Below are 11,561 nucleotides of genomic sequence, written 5' to 3'. Positions count from 1 at the left end.
GGAAATGCCTCCCAATGAATTCAAAAATTTGAATTAAGAAATTTATTTCCTTTTCCTAGTCACTCAGAAGGTCAGAGATGCTATTCAGCTCCAGTTAAGGTAATGGGTAATAACAACTGCTTATAGTCTATTTCTAGCTGTTTTATATCTGCCCATATCATGGGCTGTGAATACATGGCAATGCTGTTCTTCCATCTCTGTTTTGGTTATTCTTCTCTGATATTAGGTGAATAAATATCAGAGACAGAACAGATCTCTTGACAGACTTGTAATCTTTTAAATTTGAGTAGTGTTACCAGAATTCCAAAAGCTGGAATCAGTAGCAAAATTTGTTAGGAGCTCTATCAGGAAAGTCCCAGAGATCAGCCCTGAAAAATCAGCCACTTAGCATTTATTAAGTATCTACTATAGGCCATGCACTGTTTCACTGCTGGAGATACAAATACAGACGAAATATAGTCCCTGGTCTCAAGGAATTTTCAGTCTATTGGGATAAACAACATGAAAACCACTATTTATAAGCAAGATATATATAGTACAAATTGAAAATAATCAAAATAGTAGCATTAAAGAGAAGGAGAGGTTTCTTTTTTAAAAATGTTGTTTTAGCTGAAATTTGAAAGAAGCTTAGGAAGCCAGAAGGTGCAGGTGAAAGAGAGTTTTTAGACATGATGAAGAATGAGTAGAAATGTCTGGAGTAGAGAGTGCCTTGTTCAAGAAATAGTGAGGAAGCCTGTGGTACTGAATCCTGAGGATGGGTGGGATAGTATAAACTATGAAAATTCTGTTAAGATAGGAGACAGGTAAATTGTGAAAGACTTTTTATTCCAAACAGAGTTTTATTTATATCTTTTAGGTGATAAGGAACTGGAACTTGTTCATTAGAGGAGGTGTCAGAGTCAGATCTTTGCTTTAGAAAAATTATTTTGACAACTTGTTTCAACCCAACAATGACTTCATCAGATAAAGGAGACATTGGATTCTGTAATCCAGGGAGCAACTTGTCCATTAGCAATATCATATTAGTATTAACTTGGTTGACAAGGCAAGGTTTGTAGCAATAACTTTGCATTTGAATTCCCTGAAACAAAATTGATAAAAGAGAGGATGCTTCCTGTTTAAAATCTTGTGGGGGAGGTTTCAGTCTTTCCCCCCTTTTCAGTAAATTTTTCTTTCTAAAAGATAATTGATGTTAATTGGTTAAACAATTTTGGGGAAATTATCACTACGTTGTAGTCAATGGGAGAAACATTATATGGAGGATGAGCAACAGTGCTATAAAGAAGTAAACTATCAATCCTTCAGGGTTATTTCTAGAATCATCAGGGGAGCAGCATCCAACAGTTCTGGGAGGAATCAACCTGAATTGACTGTGGGAGAGTGAGCTCAAAACCTATGCTACAGATGTTAGATTTTTTAATAAATTGATTTAAAACTAAATACAAAATAAGGGGGGGGAAAGAAAAGAAAATTGTTATGTGCCTAGCAGAACATCAAAGATTCAAAATATGTAATAATAAACATTGATTTTTAAAAAGTATATATAACATTAGAAGGTATAATATTCATGATTCCATCTTTTCCTGGTTTCCTTGTAGGTTATTTTTTTTATACTCTTCTGTGCACTTATAATTTTATTCCTTTCCCATCCCTTTCTTCATCCCCACTTCCCCATAAGCACAAATATATTTATGACTTTGTGAGGGTATAGGGGAGGTGTGGGGAGTACACACACACACACACACACACACACACACAGAGTATGTATATATACATATATGTATATGTATGTGTGTATATGTATATAGATATCCATGTATGTATGGTTTCCTATTTCACCCATTTCTGACATAAGAAGGTTTTCAAAACTACCAGCTCTCCTCTATTTAATGGTGCATTAGTTCTATCCTTCATTGATATAAAGTAATTACCTTTTTTGCCTTTTTCCCAGACTGTTTAGCTTTTTAGTTAAATCATACTCAGCTTTTGCCCTAATCTTTCTTTTGCACTACCCAATTACTGAGGTTAATTTTAGATATATAGTTTTCATTTCTACATATAAAACATAAATTATTTGCCCTTTTCTTAATGCTTGGTCCTTAATATTAGTTTTTGATGTTGGTTCTATTTGTTAAATTTTTGTTGTTTTCAAGTTTGGTTGAGACAAAATATTGAAAATCTCCAAGTTTCTTAAATGTCATTTTTTTTCTTTTAAAATTATGGTTAATATTACTGGAAATAATATTTATAGCCACAGGCCTAGTTCCTTTGATTGTTGATATATATTATTCCAGGACCTGCAATCTTTTATTGTAGCTGCTGATGGAGCCTGTGCAATTCTAGTTGTAGCTCCAGCTTATTTGAATTTTTTTTGTTTTCTTGTAAAATTTTCTCTTTGATCTGGAGATTTCAAAATTTAGTGATTATGTTCCTTTGTGTTTTCCTTGTAGAATTTTTTTAAGATGTTGATTGGTGGATTTTTCCCCCCCATTTCTTCTTATTCTTCTTGTTCTATCACTTCAGGACAATATTCTTCAATTATTTCTTGCATTATTGTGTCCAGATTTTTTTTTTTTTTTTTTGGTCACATATATTTTCTCTTCTCGATCTTTTCTCCATATCCATGGTTTTTCTTATGTATAATATTCTCATAATTTTTTTTCATTCTTTACATTTTATTTTGTTATTTATTCATCTCTTGTAGCTTCATTGGCTTTCCCTTGCCCAATTCTAATTTTGAAAAATCATTTTCTGGTCAGTTGACTTTCATTTCATAATCTTGTTTTTTCTTGGGTGTTTTTTTGTTTTGTTTTGTTTTGTTTTAGTTTTTCTTCAATACTTTCATTTAATTTTACAAGTCTTTGGAGTTCTATTTTTTTTTTTTTTCTGGGCAGTTAGTCATTTAACATTACTCTTGGGAAAGAGACAGTCTTCTATACTTCAATGTCTTCTATATTTCATCTGGTGATGAACCCCAATCTTCCCTATTCCCATATTACTTTTCTATGGTTGCTTGCTCATAGCTGGGTCTAACATTCCTCATCAGTAGAGCTTCCCTCAATCTTTCTGGACTCAGACCCATTACACCCCTCATTATCTGGGAGGTAATTTTTTTTTTTTTTGATTTGGGCTGATGCTATCTCCAAACCCAGCTTTCCCCAGGTCTTTCTGCTTGCTGTTTCTCCAGAGCAAACTAGAAAATGTTTATGCTTCACATTAGTGAAACCTCCAGGTTGAGGTCTTTCTTTGGATCTTTTCTGGCGGTTCCAGGAGGATCCCTGTTTTGCCTCAAGTCTTATTTGTTTTTCACTGGTCTATATAAGCCCTGAGGCACAATTTTCTTTATGGGGGAAATCTAGAAACCTTGGAATTTTTTGACCTACTCTACCATCTTCTCAGAATCCTCCTCACTACAGATGATTTTAAAAATATGGCATTTTTTCATTAATATTTGGGGATTTTAAAGTTACATTCAAAGTATTTAGGATTTTGAACAATTCCAGAAATCTGGAGTCTTCAGGATATAATGGAAATCAGATGCCTGTTTTTCTAATACTCAGTTTTGGTGATGTTGATTGGGACCATAGAAGTCAAATAAAGAAAAGAGGGAACAATTATGAGGAGATAGAAATAGACTTAACAATGAAGAGTTGGCAAACAAGAAAGCAATTTTTGCATCTGGAAAAAAAAAAAAAATATATATATATATATATATATATATATATATATATATATATATATATATCTCAATCAAAATCCAGACTTCTGGCAGTGAAATTTGAATGGGCCAGAAAAATGGTAGTGCTCTCACATATTATTCAAAGATCCAACATTAATTTTGTCCACAGGGTCTGTTGGGGGTGGGCAGGGGTGGTGGAGAATCAGCATGTTAAATAATGTTTTCAATTTGAAGTGTCACATTTTACTAAAGTCATTGCTTAAAATTAAGAATCTTTAGAGAAGACCTAGAGGAATGATAAAAGACATAATGTCTTCATGAGACAATAGGCAGAATGGGCTGCCTTGAAATATTTTCTATTTTTGGAGGTGTTCAAATAGTGTTTGTATTATTGTGCCACAATCCTCTTTTAATGTCCTGATGCAGTTTCCCTAATTGTCCTATTTAGTTACTCTGCCTCAGGTTATAACTATTCCCTCTTAATGTTTGATAGGATAAAGAAAGGTCTTGTATCTTAGACCTCAAGCTACAATTATTCCCTCTTAATGTTTGCTAGGATAAAGGTCTTTATCCATTTTAGATATAATTAGAATATCAGGAGACTCTCCAGTACCTCCCATTATGTCATCCTAGGTGCCTCCCCCCATTAAGTCATCCCCATCCAGGTACCTCCCCCATTATGTCATTGTTCTTGTTACCCTATAAAAGATTCTTGTATCTGGCATTCACTGCTTATTCTTTGAGACGATTGTTTCATTCAGTCCTGGGACCAAACCATGGATTCTTTTGGTCTCAGTAAATCTCTCCATTTAATAAACTATCAAATTGTTCTCTAATTTCTATCTTGCTCAGTTTCTCCAGCATTACAGTATGACCACTCATATGATACCTTATGAGCTTAAATAAAAATAAAATGGGAAAAAGCAGTCTATGGAAATACTTGCTACTGCATTCAAATATTTGAAAAGCTGCCACATGGAATTTGATTAGACCTAATCTGGCCTCTGAGAGAAGACTTAGCTCAATAGACAGAATTTATAAAAGTGAATTTGGTCTTGATGTGTGTGTGTGTGTGTGTGTGTGCGTGTGTGTGTTCACATGGGATGGGAAGGGGGAGTCTAACAAATAGAGTTAACCTAAAGTAGAATTGGCTATTTCATGGGTTAGTGGTTTCCTTGTAACTGGAGGTCTTCAAGCATATCTACATTAGCAAGTATCAGGTGTGATTTTATAGGAATTATTTCTTGGGGGATTATTTTAACTAGAAAGTTATAGAGGTTTCTTCCTCTTCTGAAATTCAGTAATATAACAGTCCTCTACTATCCTTAAGATAAAATTCAAAATGCTCACCCATTTAAAGTTCTTCACACTTTGACTCCTTTCCAGACTTATTTTACATTATCCCCTTTAATGGACCATATGTTCCAGACAATCTGGACTACTTTTGATCTTCTCTAAAGTTGGCAGTCCACTATATTTCACAGGACTAGTAGCAGTAGGTGGAGGTGACAAAAAAGCAAATTTCAGCATAGATTTTCCAAATGTGAGACTCATCAAAAGATTGAATAGGCTGCTTTGGGAGGTATAATTTCCTTATCACTGATGATTTACAAGTGGAATGTGGAGTTTGTATGAAAACTACTCAAGAATGTGGGAGATAGGATTCCTTTTCCAACACAGTTGAATTGGATGATCTCTACCTGAAGTCTCCTTTAACTGTGATTCTGTGATATCAATAGACCTAGAATTCAATGCCACTTAGAATATTTAGCTTCCTTTGAGGCTTAAGTAACTATCTCTACCTAATTAAAGACTTTCTTGATAACATTATTATTAGTTTTATCTGCTACTTTAAAAATCTACATTTGTCTTTTCAAAAGTTGTCTCTCCCAGATTGCATGCAAATTTCTTGAAGCCTTGGAGTGATTTCCAGGTGTTTATGTATCTTCCAATGCTTCAGTTAGTCCTAAGTATTATGAAGGCTCAGCTTTATACTGAGAGCCTCTGACTTCTTAAAAATTTACTTTGTATGTACACCAACACAAAGAACATGGAGACATAGTAATTATATAGAAATTTGGAGATCTGAACATAGAAGGAAGATTTTTAAAAATGTATATTTTTAGTTTGATCAATTGGTGGGAGTATCCACAGTAAGGAAATCAACAGATCAACATGTAAATATGTAATATTTACATGTTTATTTTGTCCAAAAATGCATTGATTTAAGATCTCTAGTATTAAAAATCATAATGTGAACAAGGCAAAACAATTATTTGAATTGAAACACTATAGAAGCATTTGACTGTTAAAATTATCCCTATTAATTTATTGTAGAATTTGTTTGAATTTTTAATCAATCCAACATCCTAATTGCATAATTTGTTTATATTTGCAAAGGAATGGAAACATGGAACTGATGAATGGTCATGTACATTGTGGAAATAGATTTGAGCAATATTGAGATATTAATGGTTTTCACTTTATTAATAAATACTATACATGACATTAACTTACCAATTATAGATTCATTTTACTTATTACCTGATCAAAACATCTCATCCCTTTATAACTAGCTTGATTCCAGGATTCCACTAGTTCCTTCCTCGAATGAGTGGTAGGACCAGAGATTGAAAATTTACTTTATTTTCCCACATCATTGCCACATGTCTTTCTCCAAGGGTCATATTACCATTGCTGTAGAAATGTAGCAATGTTTGTCCTATGACTCCACTTAGAATGTTAGCCTAAAGTTCTTTGCCCTCAATACTACTCCCTACTCTGAAATACCTGCCTATATCAGTACCATCTTTCCAGTACCTCTATGGTACTTTTCTCTAACCTTTGTTTCAAACTTTGAAATAATTCTTATTGTTAATATTTTTAAAAATATTAAATGTGGTCCTTCCCACAAAAAAATTAATTTCTATTTTTGTTGTATTTACTCCTTTTACATCATATAAACTCCTTAAAAGTAGGGATTCTTTTATTTTTTCTTTATTTCCCCTGTGTCAAGCATTTAATAGATACTTAATAAATGTATATCACAACTACTTAAAGTAAAATGTAGATTACATAATGGTATACTTTCATTAAAGCAAATAATAGCATTTTCATGAAAATATGGGGACTCTTTGCAACTGTATGTTTCTGGTTGATTTTTTCAGACAAATTTTTGCATATTTCATTTATCTCCATCAAATATCAGAGTGGAAAATTAAGAAATGGTTGCTTTAGTCAGCAAGCACAGACCATTGATCAATGGAGCTTTATTTACTACTTTACTTCATTATAAAAACTTGTAAAATATATCAATGTTGAAGTAAATCTACACAGGGGCATTATTCATTCACTACATCATTGGAATCATTGTTCAGAAAATGAGAGAATGATAAAAAGATGATAAATTTAAAGAGAGAGTTGTCAAAGACTGTCTAGTTCATTAACTCTTTTTAAACATAAAGAAAGAGAAGACCAAAGAGTTAGGGTGATATTTTCAATATTTCTCAAGAATTGGGAATTGGGGGTGATTTGAATCCAAGATCTCAAACCCCAGAACTACTGTTTTGCTTTTTTCCACTAAACTAGATTGTCTCTGACAGGAACCAATACTGTGGAATGAGTTGGGAATGATTATTCTGATTAAATGAAGCAGTATAGGGAAGGCCAATCATTATTATTTTTAAATATTTGAAGGACTGAAGAATATTTATCAGATTTATCTAGTTGACGCCAGGATTTGGGTCTAGCAGCAGTGGTAAAAAGTGGCACAAATGTCAGCTTTTTATAGGTAGAATCTCTTTGATTATGATAACTGTCAAAAGGGCAAGGCCTTGGGAGGTGAGAAACTCATCTCTGGAAGTGTTCAAGTAGATTTCAAGTATTGCAGTAGGAATCCAATAGATAATTTTTCTTATTCTGCTACATCCAGATTACATGACTTTTATGGACTATTTAAAGAGTCATTCTATAATTACACAGAATCTACTTATAAACTTAATATTAGGAATATAGTTCCAAAGGTCAGTGTTTTTTTGTTTTTTTTTTTAAGATTAAAAAGTTTTATTTTAAACTTACAAATGACAAAGTTCCTTAAGAATATAGGAAACCATTGGTTACCAATGTAGGAGTCATTTCACAATCAGCTCTTGACATATATTGTACAGTGTGTTGCCATGGAAATAATGCAGCATCTGGAGTGTGAGGACATGAATTTGTTTCATTCCTACCACTCACTACCTAGATAACCTTTCATTTCCCTTAGGCAAGTAATTTCCTCTGGCCTTTGTTTCCTCATCTCTAAAGGAAATAGGTTATATTTAATAACATCTGAGTTCAGTTAGTTTCAGCTTTTAATCTAGCTTCCTATGAACTAGTTAGAACAAAGTTAAAAATTAAGTCTACCTTGAAAGAAAGATGAAGTTGAGAAGATAATTGAAGAAAATACAACAGCTTTAATCTGAACTGCTATTAGCAACCAATGGGAAATGTCAGAAGGTATTAAACACAAGTTTGGATGAATATTTATACTATGTCTAAATATGTCTTTGTAAGGAATATTAATTGTATTCAGATAACCAGAATTCCACTTTTTAAGAGTTCCATAGATTTATGAATTTGAATTCTCAGCCAGCAATTTAGCTGAATGAAAGATGAATGGGAAAAAAATTAAATATTTAATATGACCCTAGAACTGAGCTAAACATTCATGATGTTGACATAGCAAAAATTAAGGAGGATATTCATTTTTTAATTTCCACATCAATGTTTTAAACAATGTGGCCTCTGGGATATAGGTCTGTGTGTATGTATGTGTATACATTATTTGTACCATATACATACATATATAGATATAGATATAGATATAGATATATGTGGGGGTGTATATGTATTTGTGAATGTTCACATACATATATTATATTATACTATATTATAATATGCATATATAAATATATACTCTTATATGTAAGGAGTATATATATGTATGTGTATTTTATACAGATTAATGTATATGCATATGCATTAATATGTGATATATAATGCATATCACACATATATGATATAAAGATACATATGTATAAATGACTACCACATTATAAACAAAAATAGCATTAAAAGGCAGTTGATTTCAGATAAGTTGCTTTGACCAATCATGACTCTGAAAAATAGATGATAAAGCATATTTTCTTCCTCTTGGTGGAGAAGCAGAAAATTATAGGTTTAGCATTGTATATACACTATTAAATAAGATTGCCATGTAACTTAGGTTTTATTTAACTTTTACTTTGTGACAAGCAAAAATTCAGTGGAAAGAGACATATTAGAAAAGGTTTATACTGTAAAATCAAAAACAAATCAATAAAAAATGTAAGATAAAGCTCATATTTGCTGAGAGTTATCTGATTTTTAACCTTCAACCATTAAATATCATTTATCATGTACTATATATCTAGTAGCTTGCAGGATGCTTTATGCTTTTTATTTCTTTTTAAATCAGATATAAATTCAGTGATAAAATGAATTTATGGAATGGAAGATCTCTTTACCCATCTAGATTTGTAGTTGTTTTGCAGTATACCATGTTAGATAATTTCCTGAAGAACAGAGAATTGGAATGACTTACCCAGTGTCACTAGGCATTAAAGTCAGCTTATTATTCATAATTTCATGATTATTTCTTTCTTAAATATTATATATACAATTATTGTATGTTATATATAACATAACATGTAACATATCTATTATATGTAATATTAAATATTATATATATATTCTTTTTCCCACAAATCGAACTAGTTGAAGCTCTATGTGTTGTAGAAGATTGAAAATTAAGAAATGAATGAATGAATGCCAGAACACAATCATCACAGTTAATTTCAGTTGAACTGAATTTATAGATTACTTCTCTCATCAGGAATTACATGATTTCTTAAATAATATAGAATTAGATGGTCCATATGAAAGATAGATAATAGCCCCAAGTGATGCTTCCCAATAGGACAACATCAAATATAAGATCCCTGGATAGGAACACTTGCTGCTGCTCTGTAGGGCCAAAGAGGGAAAAAATGCCCAATTAGAATAGAATGATCCAAAATGCTCTCTTGAGCCATAAAGTGTACATGGAAACAGGTGCTAGATGGGCTTTAATGGCCACAGTTATTCACTAGAACTCCTAGCAATAGGCACAAACCTCTCCAGAAAACGACATTATTATTTGATTCACTGAGTGATTTATATCAGATAAATCAACTCAAATTATTTTTCAAGGTCTGGACCATGCTCTGTGTAGCAGTGTACACACACAGACTCTCTTCAACATTATAAAATTCAGGGAAAATATTTCTTTTTAACATTGTTCTTCAAGTACAATCCAGTTAATTTTCGCTTACCATTGTCTAAAATAAAAGATGTGATCCAAAAAAAAAAAAAAAAAAGAAAAGAAAGAAAGAAAGAAAGAAAATCCTCTTTTTTTGCTCCATATTTTTTAAATTGCATGAACAAAAATTATGTGGCAAGAATAAAAAAGAAAATTATATTTTGATAGAAAAAGAAAACCACTTTGCACTAAATATCTATGATAAAAATCTAATAAGAGACAACATATCACACTTATAAAAAGATTGACTTGAAGTCTGGTTGATCCGAGTTCCAGCCCTATCCCTGGGAGAGAGTGGCTTAATCAATGACAAGTTTCATAAACTCAGTGACCACAAAGACTCTAAATTTATGAATGATAGAACAACAGTTTCTGATCCAGATTGACAAAGAGGGTTTCCACTTCAAAGTCCCTATGCCAGTGAAATCACAAGAAGAGAAAAAAATATTTCATTTGGTATTCAAAATAAATAATTATCAGAAATATATACAACCAATCTCAATTTCCCAATAAAAAAGTAGTCAAAGAATATAAATATACAATTGCCGAAAGGATTTGAAAATTATCTGAAATAACTAAACACGAAATATAAATTAAAACACCTCTGAGAGTTTTACTACCATGGAACAAGTTGACATCAATGACTAAAAATGAAAGTAGACATTATTATAAGATTACGGGTGTAGACTCAGTAACCTACTGATAGAAAAACTTCAGTGTTCCAAATAATGTAGAATACAATGCAGATTATACAAGAAAATCAATATGTTATTTTTACCCTTTGACTCTAGAATCTTGCTACTAGGAATGTACCTCAAGGAACTAAATGATAGAAATGACGATTAGAGAGACAGATAGACAGATATACATATGGATATATATATATATATATATATATATATACATATTTTCATAGCAAAAAAAAAAAAAAAAACTGGAAACAAATTAGATGCCCTATCTAATTTGTTTCCAGTTTTTTTGTTGCTATTTTTTGTTGTCCATCAATAAGGGTCTGCTAAACAAGTCATATAATGGAATATTACTGCAACAGAAGAACTGTTGGAGATTCATGGGAGGCATGGGAGAAGTGATTTTAATGATGAAAACAATCTAGAAATTTAATAAATACAGACTAAAATAGTAAACCTGGAAAGAAGAAGAAAAAAATGAAACAGAATAATGTATACTTTCAATCAAGCAACTTGTCCCCCCCCCAAAAAAAATTGTGAGAACAAATTTCCCTCTTTTTTTTTCAAGGTGAGATACTATGGAAGCGAATTAAAGCATATATTTTCAGATTTGAATGGAATATTGAGTGATTTTGCTGAACAGCTTTTTTTTTAATCCTTTTCTTTCTTTACCTTCTAAGGGATCTTTTATTGGAGGAGAGAGGAGAGAATAATTAGGAAATGGAGATGATACAAAAAAGAATTTCTTAAGTATATCCCAAAATTTATCCCAATATACATGATTTTTCATCTCATTCCTTTAGGAAATCCCTTG

The sequence above is a fragment of the Sarcophilus harrisii genome, chromosome 1 (genome assembly GCF_902635505.1).
Source record: "Sarcophilus harrisii chromosome 1, mSarHar1.11, whole genome shotgun sequence".
Classification (NCBI taxonomy): Eukaryota; Metazoa; Chordata; class Mammalia; order Dasyuromorphia; family Dasyuridae; genus Sarcophilus; species Sarcophilus harrisii.
The sequence above is the reverse complement of the archived record's forward strand: the minus strand, read 5'-3'. Positions refer to the sequence as shown.